General features: G+C 46.4%; 1 long non-coding RNA gene across 1 annotated transcript; it reads left to right on the top strand.

Moving 5' to 3' along the window:
- Positions 1-86: 86 nt before the first annotated feature.
- On the top strand, positions 87-1,401 carry LOC135541121 (uncharacterized). Its single transcript, XR_010455922.1, has 2 exons — positions 87-953; positions 1,174-1,401. It is a non-coding gene; the product is annotated as an uncharacterized LOC135541121 (long non-coding RNA).
- Positions 1,402-14,994: the final 13,593 nt, after the last annotated feature.

Raw genomic sequence — 14,994 nt, 5'->3', positions numbered from 1 at the left:
AGGCGGCTCATTTTATTCCCTTGCCTAAATTACCATCTGCCAAGGAGACAGCGGTAACTGTCGTGGATCACGTCTTTCGCTTACATGGCCTGCCGATGGACATAGTTTCTGACCGGGGGCCCCAATTTGTGTCCAAGTTTTGGCAAGAGTTTTGTAGGTTACTGGGAGCGAGTGTCAGCCTGTTTTCAGGGTTTCATCCCCAGAGCAACGGTCAAACGGAGAGGGCCAACCAAGATTTGGAGAGAGTGTTGCGATGTTTGGTTTCTAAGAATCCCTCTTCCTGGAGTCAACAACTCTCTATGGTTGAGTACGCTCACAATTCGTTGCCTGTGGCAGCCACGGGTCTCTCTCCGTTTGAGTGTAGTTTAGGTTACCAGCCACCTATCTTTCCCAGTACGGAGTCCGAGGTCACTGTTCCCTCCGCTCACGCTTTCATCCAGAGGTGCCGTCACGCATGGGGAAGAGCCCATGAGACTCTTCTCCAGGTGGGGGCGCGCACCAAGGCTAAGGCCGATCGCCACCGGTCGAAGCCTCCGGTATACGTCGTTGGCCAAAGAGTGTGGCTTTCTACTAAGAACATTCCACTCCGATCCGTTTCGAACAAGCTTGCCCCCAAATTTATCGGCCCGTTCAAAGTCACCAGGATCATTAGTCCGGTGGCGGTCCGGCTCAAGCTTCCTCCGGCGTATAGGATAATTCATCCTACCTTTCATGTGTCTAAAATAAAACCTGTGTTTCAGGCACGCATTAACCCGCTGGTCCCGGTTCCCCCGCCGCCACGACTTGTTGATGGGGAAACCACCTTTTCTGTCAATCGTATTTTGGACTCTAGAAGGAGAGGACGCGGATTCCAGTACCTGGTGGACTGGGAGGGTTACGGCCCGGAGGAGAGAAGTTGGGTACCTGCTAGGGACATTCTGGATCACTCCCTTATCGATGATTTCAATCGACAGGTAAATTCGCCTGGGAACGCCAAGAGGCGTTCCTAGGGGGGTATTGTCACGGTTCATGAATCCACTGCCTCCCTCTCTCTTTCTCTTTCTCTTTCTCTCTCTCTCTCTCTCTCTCGTGTTTGTGTGGGCGTGGTTCCCAATCTCGGCCTGATTGTCTGCGCCAGCTGGAACCACTTATCTTCCCTTTATATGTTCTGTAACCAGTGTTTCTTGTTGTCAGATCGTTGTTTCTTCCCTGAGGTTGTGTCGTGTGTCCGTGCTCTTCTCTTGTGTGGATTATCTGCTGTGCTCCTTCCTACTCATCCGGACACACTCCCCTGGGTTTTCTCAGCACGCTATCATCGGAAGATGCGCCCGAGTCCCTGGGTCGGATTCCGTCTGAGTACAGTCTGTCTGTCCTGTTGCTGCTGTGAACTATATTCATTAAACCATCGTTGCTTGCATCTTGCATCCGCCTCTGTATTGTTACAGAAGATGGTTTAAAGAGTTGTCAAGATGCACCTGTGTACAGTACATGTAGTAAACAATTGATCATGCATTGAAGATTTTAATTGTGTTAATCACCCTTTAAGAAATGGTGAAGGAAATGTATTGCAATGATGCATAAACAATGGTTTTAATTGTATAAGACATGCCTTAAAATTCTATGTTTGAACATTTAAATTACTTTGTCCAGACAAGGATCCGTATATCATGCAAATTCACCAGCAACTGCAAAGGTTCAATTGTGGCATTTGTCCTGACTTGAGCTAAGGTTTATGAAAACATCAAATGTATTTTCTTTATCAAGAAACAACAAGAAAACGACACTTGCTGTAATGGCACATTTCCTCCTCTTCGTCTGAAGAAGCAGGGATCGGACCAAAACGCAGCGTGGTAAGTGTACATATCGTTTATTATAAAACATAAACTGAACACTAAGAACTACAAAACAATAAAGTGAACATGAACGAAAACCAAACCGAAACAGTCCCGGGTGGTAAAAAACAAGACAACTAACGACACCTGCCTCTGATTGAGAACCATAACAGAGAAATAGAAAGACATAGAAACACAAAACATAGACTGCCCACCCCAACTCCCCCCCCCCCCCCCAAAGGTGCGGACTCCGGCCGCAAAACCTGAACCTATAGGGGAGGGTTTGGGTGGGGGCGTTTGGCGCAGGACGTGTTCAGTGCTTTTGTTATTAAAATCGTCATGAACACTTACCACGCCGCATCTTTGTCCTCCTCTTTATCTACAGACGACAGACGTGACACTTGCATTAATCAGGGCTTTAAGATGAATCAAATAAATCAGCCTACTCACGAATACAAAAAGGTTTGTGTACAGACGAGCATGGTCAGCATTTCTCAAGTAGCAGAAAAATAAAGCTTCATTGACACTGTGAATTATGCTTCAGTTAATTTGGAAAATGGCTTTGATGGATTTAATACACTGGATCATTGCCTTTAGCAGGCTTCTTAGGAACTGCACTTCTCCACAGTCTGTACATTTCCAATGCAATGCTCCAACTGTGCCTCTTTTCAACTATACACTCATATGTTTAAGAACTCAGGAGACTGTAAAACATTCATTATCTTAGTGGAAACATTACCTGATCTTATAGAGCGCTTTCTGAAACAACTGATGGACTGAGTGACCGGTTACAGGAAACCATCAACAGGCCTATTAATACAGAAGCTCATATTTAAATGTTCCATATGTTATATTCGTATGCAACATATGGTGTCAAATAAATGCAGGATCAAAATATTCCATGTGTCATGGCTTTAAAGTGTGCTGCCTAGATGAGTTTGGAAATTGTGGTCAAGATGTTGAGGGAATACGAGATGTGAAAACATCATCGGGCCTGTGTGACTCATAGACTGAAAAGAAATAGACTGCCTTCTTTGTTCCATTAAAGTCAAATAAATCCATGCTCTGAACTCTATCAGAAACCCTGTCAGTTAAAACTAAACAAGACATTGATTTTTAGCGAAGACAGTCTCAACCTCAAAAGCGAGCTGGGAAAATGAAGGTCTTCAACAAGATCACGACTGTGTCTTCAAATGAAATAAGAACTCTGATAAGACAAATATGGCTGCTCATTGTCTGATCCGCACGGCTCTGTTGTGCCGTACCTAGCATCCTGTAGCTGTAATAACAACAGGCTTTTGTACTTTTTGTTGTGCTTTGATTTCATGTGTTTTCATTGCAGTGAATTTCCCTTGTTCCTTTGGGTTTAATGTTAGATTGGTAACTTTTCTCTGTACTCAAATTCTGAGTCACTGTGATAGTCACCTCTCTGACAGCCACAACCTAACTCAGGTACACAGAGCACTAGGGGTGATAGAGCACCTGCCCTTTTATACTAATTCTAGTTATTTTTTTGTGTCTCTTTTATATCTTGCAACTTTAGTAAATGCAATGGACTGTCTATCAAACTAGATCATTTCTCATGAACTCATGAATCTTGAAAGAAAGTCCCCTCCCATCCCTTTGCCACTGCGAGCGCTGCAGTGCACCAAGTAGAGAAATGAATACCACCAATAGTAGGTTACTCTGGAGCTGCCAGCATGTTGTCTCACCATCAGGGACAGGGAAGGGGGCAACTGAAGTTCAACTGTCAGTAGCGGAATACATTCAAATCTCGTAAAGACTAGCTTGTTTTGACAGCATAGCGTAGCTAATTAGCTGGTTAATCCAGCCTACACATTAGCGATGATCAGCTGATATAGCCCACCGCAGTAGTGGTTCAGAGATAGCCTACTTAACTAACCCCCTTTCATCTTTGGTTCTAGCTGGCTTGGAGTAGCAATGTGTGATGAGTCCATGTGTTTCAACAGAAAATAAAGGTTTAAACAAATCATGGCTACAGGAGCAACAGAAACGTATGAATGGAGTGAAGGTCAAGTTTCCACTTTGAGCACCTGCTCCACCAAAGGTCTGTGCAAGGCCTTGACCTAACCCCAACCATGACATGAGAGCTGTGAGGGGATGTGTTGCTTACTTTCAAGAGTCAAGAGTCAAATCAAAGTATGATGTGTCCGCTCTGACTTAGTTTCCCCTGTAGCACGCTCTAGCCATCACCTAGGATTCCCTACAGTTGTGTTCACTGGTAGTGCCAAGCAAGTGCATCTCAGTCCACAGGAGGTTGTTTTGGAGGTGAGGCTCTTGCTTTGTTTGCCTGGTGAGTAGTCTACTGTGCCGTGTCGGTTGAATGAGAGTATAGTACTCTGACCTCATCTCTCCTCTGCATCACATTAAAAGTCGAATTTAGTGGCGCAGGTGGCCAACAAGTGTTATGGAAGGGGAAAAGAAATACAACAGCTGCAGGTGTAAATGTGTTGTAATTATAAATGATTAAACATAGAGAGTATTTCTCGTATTAAAGATGAAATGGATCCAGTTCTGATTCAGGCTCCCCCTCAAACTCCCCCTTCTGTCGGAAAAGAGAGAATGCCAATTACACACCTGGATAATTCTCCGCCACCAATCAGTAAATATCATTAAAACACTGATTAAATGCCAGGTGACTCACAAAGAATCTCAATGAGGAAAGTGCTATTTTACTAAAGTGTAGGTCGTATAATAAAGTGGTATTAAAATTCACAAATGGGATTTTTTTATGACACCTCATCATTGTTACCATATTCTTACCTTGTTCCCCACTTGGACCTTAGTCAATGAAAATAAGCAATAAGGAGTATGTTAAACTTTAATATACAGTGTCAAGAAAAAGTGTGTGAACCCTTTGGAAATACCTGGATTTCTGCATAAATTGGTCATAAAATTTGACCTGATCTTCATCTAAGTCACAACAATAGACAAACACAAACAATACTAATAACACAAACAATTATACATTTCCATGTCTTTATTGAAGACACTGTGTAAACATTGTTGGAAAAAGTATGTGAACCCTTGGATTTAATAACTGGTTGACCCTCCTTTGGCAGCAATAACCTCAACCAAACGTTTTCTGTAAGTCTGGTGTCTGGTGTGAACTGCTCTCTTGAGGTTATGCCACAGCATCACAATCGGGATGAGGTCAGGACTCTGACTGGGCCACTCCAGAAGGTCTATTTTCTTCTGTTGAGGCCAGTCTGCTGTTGATTTACGTCTGTGTTTTGGGTCGTTGTCCTGTTGAATCACCCTACTTCTGTTGAGCATCAATTGGTGGACAGATAGCCAAGACATTTTGCAGGAGAATGTTAGGCTAACTTTTGGCTAACTCCAAGCGAGCTGTCAAGGGCCTTTTACTGAGGAGTGGCTTCTATCTTGCCACTCTACCATAAAGGCCTACTTGGCGGATTGCTGCAGAGATGGTTGTCCTTCTGGAAAGTTCTCCCATCTCCACTGAGGGACTCCAGAGCTCTGTCAGAGAGACCATTGGGTTCTTGATCACCTCCCGGACCAAGGCCATTCTCCCCAGATTGCTCAGTTTTGCTGTGCAGCCAGCTCTAGGAAAGTCTTGGTGGTTAAAAACATCTTCCATTGAAGAACGATGGAGGCCACTGTGTTCTTGGGGACCTTCAATGCTGCAGAATTTTTTGGTACCCTTCCCCAGATCTGTGCCTCGACACAATCCTGTCTCAGAGCACTATGGACAATTCCTTCGACCTCATGGCTTGGTTTTTACTCTGAAATCCGCTGTGAACTGTCTACTGTGGAACCTTATATAGACAGGTGTGTGCCTTTCCAAATCATGACCATTCAATTGAATTTACCACAGGTTGTGTTACGTGGGGTGGCGCATGTGAACCCAAATGCAGACTCAGACAAGGAGACGGGAATAAGGTAACCAAGGTATTTTTTGAAAAGCAGGGGAGAGATGGGGTGCAGGCCAGTGGGAGCACGGGTGGGAAGCAGGGAACCAGGAACTGAGGCTGTGGCCGGGGCAAAGGCAGGGTAAGCAGGTCCGGAGAGGAATCCAAGAAAGCAGTAGAGTGGGAGTCCGGGGCTGGGAAGGAGGACTGACGAGATGAGGGACTGGAGACAGGGACCAGAGTCAGAGGGGATGGAACTGTAGCGGGGAGAAAAGCATCGTTGGGATAGGGAAACCAGGCACCACAGGATAACAAGATCTATGCAGGAACAAAAGCTTGAAATGCAGACTAGCTGAGCAGAGGCTACGATCTGGCAGCGTGGAAGTGGCAGGGCTGAGTATTTGTAGAGGTCTTGATTATGGAACAGGTTGCAGCTGGTGGGGATCTGCTCTGACTCCAGCACACCTGTCTCCACCCACACAATCAGATACACCCACACAGAGAGAGAGGGAGAGAGCACTGGGGGAGTGGTGGCAGGTTAGGGAGACACAGGATGAGAAGTAGAGGGCGTGGCAGGGGCAGATGTAACAGGTTGACTCCAATCAAGTTGTAGAAACATCTCAAGGATGATCAATGGAAACAGGATGCACCTGAGCTCAATTTTGAGTCTCATAGCAAATGGTCTGAATAGTTATGTAAATATGTGTATATAGTGGGGAGAACAAGTATTTGATACACTGCAGATTTTGCAGGTTTTCCTACTTACAAAGCAAGTATAAACACCATGGGACCACGCAGCCGTCATACCACTCAGGAAAAACGCGTTCTGTCTCCTACTTGGATGGGAAGTTTACATACACCTTAGCCAAATACATTTAAACGCAGTTTTTCACAATTCCTGACATTTAATCCTAATAAAAATCCACTTTCTAAGTTTAGTTAGGATCACCACATTGTTTTAAGAATGTGAAATGTCAGAATAATTGTAGAGAGATTTATTTCAGCTTGTATGTCTTTCACCATATTCCCAGTGTATAATAAGTTTACATACACTCAATTAGTATTTTGTATTGTCGTGTCTTTGACTATGCCAGATTAAGTGATATGACATGCTATTCTATAAAATCCTTTCTCTGTAATTAATATTACCTGATTGAGTTAATCATGTAAATGTAATTAACTAGAAAATCGGGGCACCACAAAATAATATTTATAGAGCAGTTATCTTCCGAATAAACTCTTAAAGACCTAGTAATATTTTAAAAGGGGCTGGGTTTGAGTGAAAGAGTGGGAAGACAGAGGAACAAAGGGAGAAGCGATGTCTCTATCGTAAATACAGTATCTTATGCATTCTAAATTACCGTCCATTTGGAAAAGGAATATGCAATAAATATTTACTCTGAGCTGCGCTTTGGTAGGTTGGTGGCAGATGGAAGGCCATTTGAGTCCTTTGTCCTTTTAAGAATGTCTCTGGATGTAAATTGGATACGTTGTAGTAACGTCGTTGTGTGGTAGACGGGATACTCTGTCTGTTCTTTCCTAGCCCACGTTTGCAGCTGCTGTTGCTAACTCAACGGCTAGGAGGTATCACTTCTGTAGTGAATAAGAGTTCAAAGTTCATACCATTCGCAACCAAAGTTCACGCTGAGGCTGGCATCGTTCTGTGGTTTTACCTCATTTTACCTCATTGACCTGGCCAAGATAAAGCAAAGCAGTTCGACACATACAACAACATAGAGTTACACATGGAATAAACAAACATACAGTCATTAATACAGTAGAAAACGTATATATACAGTGTGTGCAAATGAGGTAGGATAAGGGAGGTAAGGCAATAAATAGGCCATGGTGGCGAATAATTACAATATAGCAATTAAACACTGGAATGGTGGATGTGCATGTAGAGATAATGGGGTGCAAATGAGCAAGATAAATAAATAAATACGGTATGGGGATGAGGATGAGGTACTTGGATGGGCTATTTACAGATGAGCTATGTACAGGTGTAGTGATCTGTGAGCTGCTCTGACAGCTGGTGCTTAAAGCTAGTGAGGGAGATATGAGTCTCCAGTTTCAGTGATTTTTGCAGTTCGTTTCAGCCACAGGTAGTAGAGAACTGGAAGGAAAGGCGGCCAAAGAGGAATTGGCGTGGGTGTGACCAGTGAAATATACCTGCTGGAGCGCATGCTACGGGTGGCCAGTTAGCTGAGATAAGGCGGGGCTTTACCTAGCAGAGACTTGTAGATGACCTTGAGCTTGTGGGTTTGGTGGCAAATATTAAGTGAGTGACAGCCAACGAGAGTGTACAGGCCGCAGTGGTGGGAAGTATATGGGGCTTTGGTGACAAAACGGATGGCACTGTGACAGACTGCATCCAATTTGTTGAGTAGATTGTTGGAGGCTATTTTGTAAATGACATCGCTAAAGTCGTGGATCGGTAGGATGGTCAGTTTTACGAGGGTATGTTTGGCAGCATGAGTGAAGGATGTTTTGTTGCGAAATAGGAAGCCAATTCTAGATTTGATTTTGGATTGGAGATGCTTAATGTGTGTCTGGAAGGAGAGTTTACAGTCTAACCAGACACCTAGGTATTTGTAGTTGTCCACATATTCTAAGTCAGAACTGTCTAGAGTAGTGAAGCTGGACTGGCGGGCACATGCGGGCAGCGATCAGTTGAATAGATTGCATTTAGTTTTACTTGTATTTATGAGCAGTTGGTGTCCACTGAAGGAGAGTTTTATGGCATTGAAGCTTGTATGGAGGTTAGTTAACCTCTAGCGTCGAGCAATCCCGTATCCGGGAGCGTAATCATAGCCTCAAGCTCATTACCATAACGCAACGTTTCCTATTCATGAAAATCGCAAATGAAATGAAATAAATATATTCAAACACAAACTTAGCCTTTTGTTAACAACACTGCCATCTCAGATTTTCAAAATATGCTTTTCAACCAAAGCTACACAAGCATTTGTGTAAGAGTATTGATAGCCTAGCATAGCATAGCATTAAGCCTAGCATTCAGCAGGCAACATTTTCACAAAAACAAGAAAAGCATTCAAATAAAATCATTTACCTTTGAAGAACTTCAGATGTTTTCAACGACGAGACTCTTAGTTAGATAGCAAATGTTAATTTTTTCCAAAAAGATTATTTGTGTAGACGAAATAGCTCCGTTTTGTTCATCACGTTTGGCTCAGAAAAAGACCGGAAAATGCAGTCACTTACAACGCCAAACATTTTTCCAAATTAGCTCCATAATTGTCAGGACCCGGTTACGAACCTGGGTCTCCGGAGTGAGAAACAGTCACTTAACCAACTGAGCCACGAATAGTCAGCAGAACCCAGAAGATGAGGCAGACACAGCAGTACTTAAGACGGTGTATTTAATAAAGTAAAAAGGAGAAGTCCTTAAATACAAAAATGGCAAATCCAAAAGGTGGTAGGAATAGCACAAAAAAGCCTCAAGAGATACTCAAAAACAAAAACAGAATTCCACAAGAGCATCCACCGGAATCGACAAGAATACACAGAACACTAGGGCTGGGTGCTAACATACAAACACAGAGCACAGAACTGAGGGAAACTAAGGGTTTAAATACAATCAGGGGAAACGAGGCACAGGTGCAAATAATAATGGGGAACAAGGGAAAAAACATAAGGTCAAAAAGCACAATGGGGGCATCTAGGTGACCAAAACCCGGAACAACCCTGGCCAAATCCTGACAGAATCCCCCCCCCAGTAACGGCTCCTGACGTTCCTACCAGCTCTCTCAGGGTGGAGGGCCCTGAACTGACGAATGAGGTCAGGATCCAGGATGTCTTTGGCAGGAACCCAGGAGCGCTCCTCGGGACCGTAGCCTTCCCAGTCCACCAGATACTGCCAGGACCGCTGCACCCGGCGGGAATCCAGTATCCGATGGACGGTATAAGCCGGCTGGCCTCCAATGACACGAGGCGGAGGGGGAGGTCTGTCTGCCGGGACAAGGGGAGAAAAAAAAACAGTTTTAACAATGAAATGTGAAATGTGGGATTAATCTTAAGGGATCTGGGTAAGTGTAGGCGATAAGAAACTGGGTTAACTCTCCTGGCAACCTTGAAGGGACCGATGTATTTTTGGGACAGCTTGCGAGACTCCACCCGTAGAGGTAAGTCTCTTGTGGAGAGCCAGACTCTCTGGCCGGGGCACAGGGTAGGCCCGGGACGGCGACGTCTGTTGGCTTGTTGTTGGTACCTCTGTGAGGAACGCATAAGATTAAGACGGGTCTTCCTCCACATAAGCCGACAGCGTCTGACGAACTTCAAGGCTGAAGGCACTCTGACTTCTGCCTCCTGGTCCGGGAACAATGGAGGAGCATAGCCAAACTGACACTCGTGCGGGGACATACCAGTGGAGGAGGAACGCAAGGTGTTGTGCGCGTATTCGGCCCAAACAATAAAGGATGACCATGTGGACGGGTTGTCACGAGTCATACATCGGAGGGTGGTTTCCAGCTCTTGATTCATCCTCTCTGTTTGGCCGTTGGACTCCGGATGGTACCCTGAAGATAGACTGGCAGAAGCCCCCATGAGTTGGCAGAAGGCCTTCCAAAACCTTGAGGCGAACTGGGGACCTCTGTCAGAAACCATATCTTGAGGAATGCCGAAGACTCGGAACACATGATTAATTACCAACTCAGCCGTTTCCTTGGCAGAAGGTAACTTAGTCAGAGGGACGAACCTGGCCGCCTTTGAAAACCTGTCGATTATGACTAGGATAGTAGTATTGCCGTGGGATGGAGGAAGTCCAGTAATAAAGTCCAATGAGATATGGGACCAGGGTCTGTGGGGAACAGGTAAAGGGTGAAGGAGTCCTTGAGGGCGGAGGTGAGAAGATTTGCCCTGGCAGCACACGGGACAGGCATTGACGAAAGTGGCAACGTCTTCTCTTATGGTAGGCCACCAGAACTTACGCTGGATGAACTCCAAGGTGCGACCTACGCCCGGATTACAGGTTAGGCGAGAGGAGTGCCCCCACAGAAGGACCTGAGTCCTCACTGCCTTGGGGACAAACAACCGATTGGCAGGACCTCCTTTCGGGTCCGGTTCGCTAGCTTGAGCACGTCTCACGGTATCCTCAACATGCCACGAGATCGGAGCCACAATCTTAGCAGCAGGAAGGACAGGCATGTCCGTGTCATCTCGAATGGCAGGAGCGTAGACTCGGGACAGGGCATCCGGTTTGAGATTCTTCGACCCGGGCCGATAGGTGAGGATAAACTGGAATCGATTGAAGAAAAGAGACCATCTAGCTTGTCTAGAGTTCAACCGCTTCGCCTGCTGGATATACTCCAGATTTTTGTGGTCCGTAAGCACTTGAAACGGGTGAGAAGCCCCCTCGAGCCAGTGTCTCCATTCCTTCAATGCCATCTTAACCGCTAGGAGTTCACGATACCCCACATCGTAGTTCCTCTCAGTAGGGGTAAGCCGGTGTGAGAAGAAAGCGCACGGATGAAGCTTCTTGTCTTCACCCCTCTGAGACAGGACAGCTCCAAAACCAACCTCTGATGCGTCTACCTCCACCACAAATGGTTCATCCGTAGTCGGTAGTATCAGGATGGGAGCAGAGAGAACGCGCTGCTTGAGTCCTTGGAAGGCCGTCTCAGCTTCTCTTCCCCACAAAAACCTTGCATTGCCACCCTTGGTTAAAGCTGAGAGAGGGGCTGCCACCAAGCTGAAGTTCTTGATGAACTTGCGGTAGAAGTTTGTGAAGCCCAGGAAACGCTGAACTTCCTTAACGGATTTGGGGGTGGGCCAATCTGCTACCGCCCCTACCTTCCTGGGGTCCATTTGGACTCGACCGGGTTCCACTACAAATCCCAGGAATTGTACTCGGGATGAATGGAATTCACATTTTTCCGGCTTAATGTACAGATGGCTGTCCAGGAGGCGTTTGAGTACTTGTCTGACATGCTTAGTGTGTTCTTGAAGGGAGCTCGAAAAGATGAGGATGTCATCCAAGTAAACGAACACAAATATGTTAAGCATATCCCTAAGCACATCGTTTATGAGCGCTTGGAACACCGCTGGGGCGTTGGTCAGGAAGAAGGGCATCACCAAGTATTCATAGTGACCAGTAGGCGTGTTGAAAGCGGTCTTCCACTCGTCACCAGGTCTGATCCGCACAAGATGGTATGCGTTCCGCAGGTCAAGCTTAGTGAAAACAACTGCTTCCTGGAGCAGCTCGAAGGCTGTGGCCATAAGGGGTAGCGGGTAACGGTTACGGACGGTTATGGCATTGAGTCCCCGGTAGTCGATGCAAGGACGTAATCCACCGTCTTTCTTGGCCACAAAGAAAAACCCTGCTCCCGCCGGGGAGCTGGATGGACGCATGAGGCCTGCTTCCAGAGCGTCCTTGATGTAGGTATCCATAGCAGCTCATTCGGGTGGAGATAGGGAAAAGATCCGACCCCTGGGGGGCAAGTGCCCGGAAACAGGTCGATGGGGCAATCGTAAGGTCTATGGGGTGGTAGCATGGTGGCCCTCTGTTTGCTAAACACCAGTTTGAGGTCATGGTAACACTCGGGAACTCAGGTCAGGTCGATGGATTCTAAAGACTCGGGAGTAGAACTCGGGGAATTCTGGAAAATACAAGTAGCTTGGCACGTAGGACCCCACTGCTTGATAGTGCCCACAGACCAGTCGATGTGAGGGTTATGGCTGTGAAGCCAGGGGTATCCAAGGACGAGAGGGAACTCGGAACAGGAGATCAAATGAAAGTTCATCAATTCCTGGTGTTGTGAAACTGAAAGTCGCAAGGAGGTAGTGACATGAGTGACAAGTCCAGATCCCAAAGGGCTTCCATCCAATGTAGTGACCCTCATGGGTTCACTTAGAGGTTCAGAGGGAACGCCATTCTCCTTCGCCCAGACACCATCCATGAAGTTACCTGCGGCTCCAGAGTCTACCAAGGCTTGAAGGTGAAGCTTGTGGTTGTCCCAGGAGAGGGTGACTGGAATGAGCAGACGGGAGTTGGACGGATGGGAGGAGGTTATGTTTCCCGTTACAGTTCCCCCCGGTCTGTACGGGACAGAGCGTTTCCCTGGAGCCCGGGACACGTGGAACGGAAATGGCCCGGTTTACCGCAATATAGACAGCGTCGCTCCCTCATCCGGCGGTCTCTCTCAGCCTGGGAGATGCGTCCAATCTGCATGGGTTCCGATGGAGCCAGCGAGGATAAAGGTGGGGACTCGGAGCTGGGACTGATAGGGGCTAGAGGTCTACGGTTGAGTTTCTCTCTCTCAGACGCTGGTCAATGCGTGAGGCCAACTTGATCAGGGACTCGAGATTGTCCGGTGGTTCCCGAGTGGCCAGTTCATCTTGGATAGTGTCGGAAAGGCCTTTCAGAAAGCACACCGTGAGCGCCTCGTTGTTCCAGCCACTTGCTGCTGCCACCGTGCGGAACTGGATGGCATAGTCCGTCACGCTGCGCCAACCTTGGTGGAGAGTCAGGAGCTGTTTGGCTGAGTTAGAACCACTGCTTGGGCCTTGAAACACTCGTTTGAATTCCTCAGCAAAGGCAGAGTAGCTGGCACAGCAGGAACTATGGGCATCCCACACAGCAGTAGCCCAGGCCAGGGCTTTTTCCGACAGCAGGGTGATGATATAAGCGATCTTAGACCGGTCGGTGGGAAACGACGAGGGTTGTAGCTCAAAGGAGAGAGAACATTGGGTGAGAAACCCTTTACAAGCACTTGGATCACCTGAGAACCGTTGGGGAGGTGGAAGACGAGGTTCAGCCAGGGGGTTAACTGCCATGGGTACGTGAATCTGAGGTACTGGGACGGGAACTGTTGCCGGGGTAAGACGATCAGATATTTGCTTAATGGAAGTCAGCATCTCCGACAGAAGATGACAATGTCTAGCCATTAAGGCCTCTTGCTGAACCAGGGCGGCTTCGTGGCGTTGGACAGTCTCCTGGTGGTGGGACAGCATGGCAAAAAGGTCCTAGGAACTGGCTGCCTCTGGGTTCATTTTTGGCTCTGTGTTTCTGTCAGGACCCGGTTATGAACCTGGGTCTCCGGAGTGAGAAACAGTCACTTAACCAACTGAGCCACGAATAGTCAGCAGAACCCAGAAGATGAGGCAGACACAGCAGTACTTAAGACGGTGTATTTAATAAAGTAAAAAGGAGAAGTCCTTAAATACAAAAATGGCAAATCCAAAAGGTGGTAGGAATAGCACAAAAAAGCCTCAAGAGATACTCAAAAACAAAAACAGAATTCCACAAGAGCATCCACCGGAATCGACAAGAATACACAGAACACTAGGGCTGGGTGCTAACATACAAACACAGAGCACAGAACTGAGGGAAACTAAGGGTTTAAATACAATCAGGGGAAACGAGGCACAGGTGCAAATAATAATGGGGAACAAGGGAAAAAACATAAGGTCAAAAAGCACAATGGGGCATCTAGTGACCAAAACTCGGAACAACCCTGGCCAAATCCTGACAATAATGTCGACAGAAACATGGCATATGTTGTTTAGAAACAATCCTCAAGGTGTTTTTAACATATCTATTCGATAATCTATCAGTGGTGGCAGTTGGCTTCTCATCAGAAGCAAACGGAAAAATACTGCAGCTGGAGATTACGCAATAATTGCGACGGAGGACACCAATCGACCACCTGGTAGATGTAGTCTCTTATGGTCAATCTTCCAATGATATGTCTACAAATACGTCACAATGCTGCAGACACCTTGGGAAAACGTGGAAAACGCAAGCTAACTCTTAGCTCCTTCACAGCCATATAAGGAGTCATTGGCATGAGGCGATTTCAAAAAATGCGGCACTTCCTGATTGGATTTTTATCTGGGTTTTTTCTGTAACATCAGTTCTGTGGCACTCACAGACAATATCTTTGCAGGTTTGGAAATGTCAGAGTGTTTTCTTTCCAAATCTGTCAATTATATGCATAGTCGAGCATCTTTTCGTGACAAAATATCTTGTTTAAAACGGGAACGTTTTTCATCCAAAAATTAAAATAGCGCCCCCTATATCCAAGAAGTTAACACTGTGTCCAAGGAAGGGCAAGAGGTATACAGAATGGTGTCGTCTGCGTAGACGTGGATCAGAGAATCCCCAGCAGCAAGAGCAACATCATTGATGTATACAGAGAAGAGAGTCGGCCCGAGAATTTAACCCTGTGGCACCCCCATAGAGACTGCCAGAGGTCCGGACAACAGGCCCACCGATTGACACTCTGAACTCTATCAGGGAAGTAGTTGGTGAACCAGGCGAGTCAATCATT

Source organism: Oncorhynchus masou, chromosome 6, assembly GCF_036934945.1.
Source record: "Oncorhynchus masou masou isolate Uvic2021 chromosome 6, UVic_Omas_1.1, whole genome shotgun sequence".
In the NCBI taxonomy this organism is placed as follows: Eukaryota; Metazoa; Chordata; class Actinopteri; order Salmoniformes; family Salmonidae; genus Oncorhynchus; species Oncorhynchus masou.
Note: the sequence above shows the minus strand (reverse complement) of the source record. Positions and strands in the feature narration are given on the sequence as shown.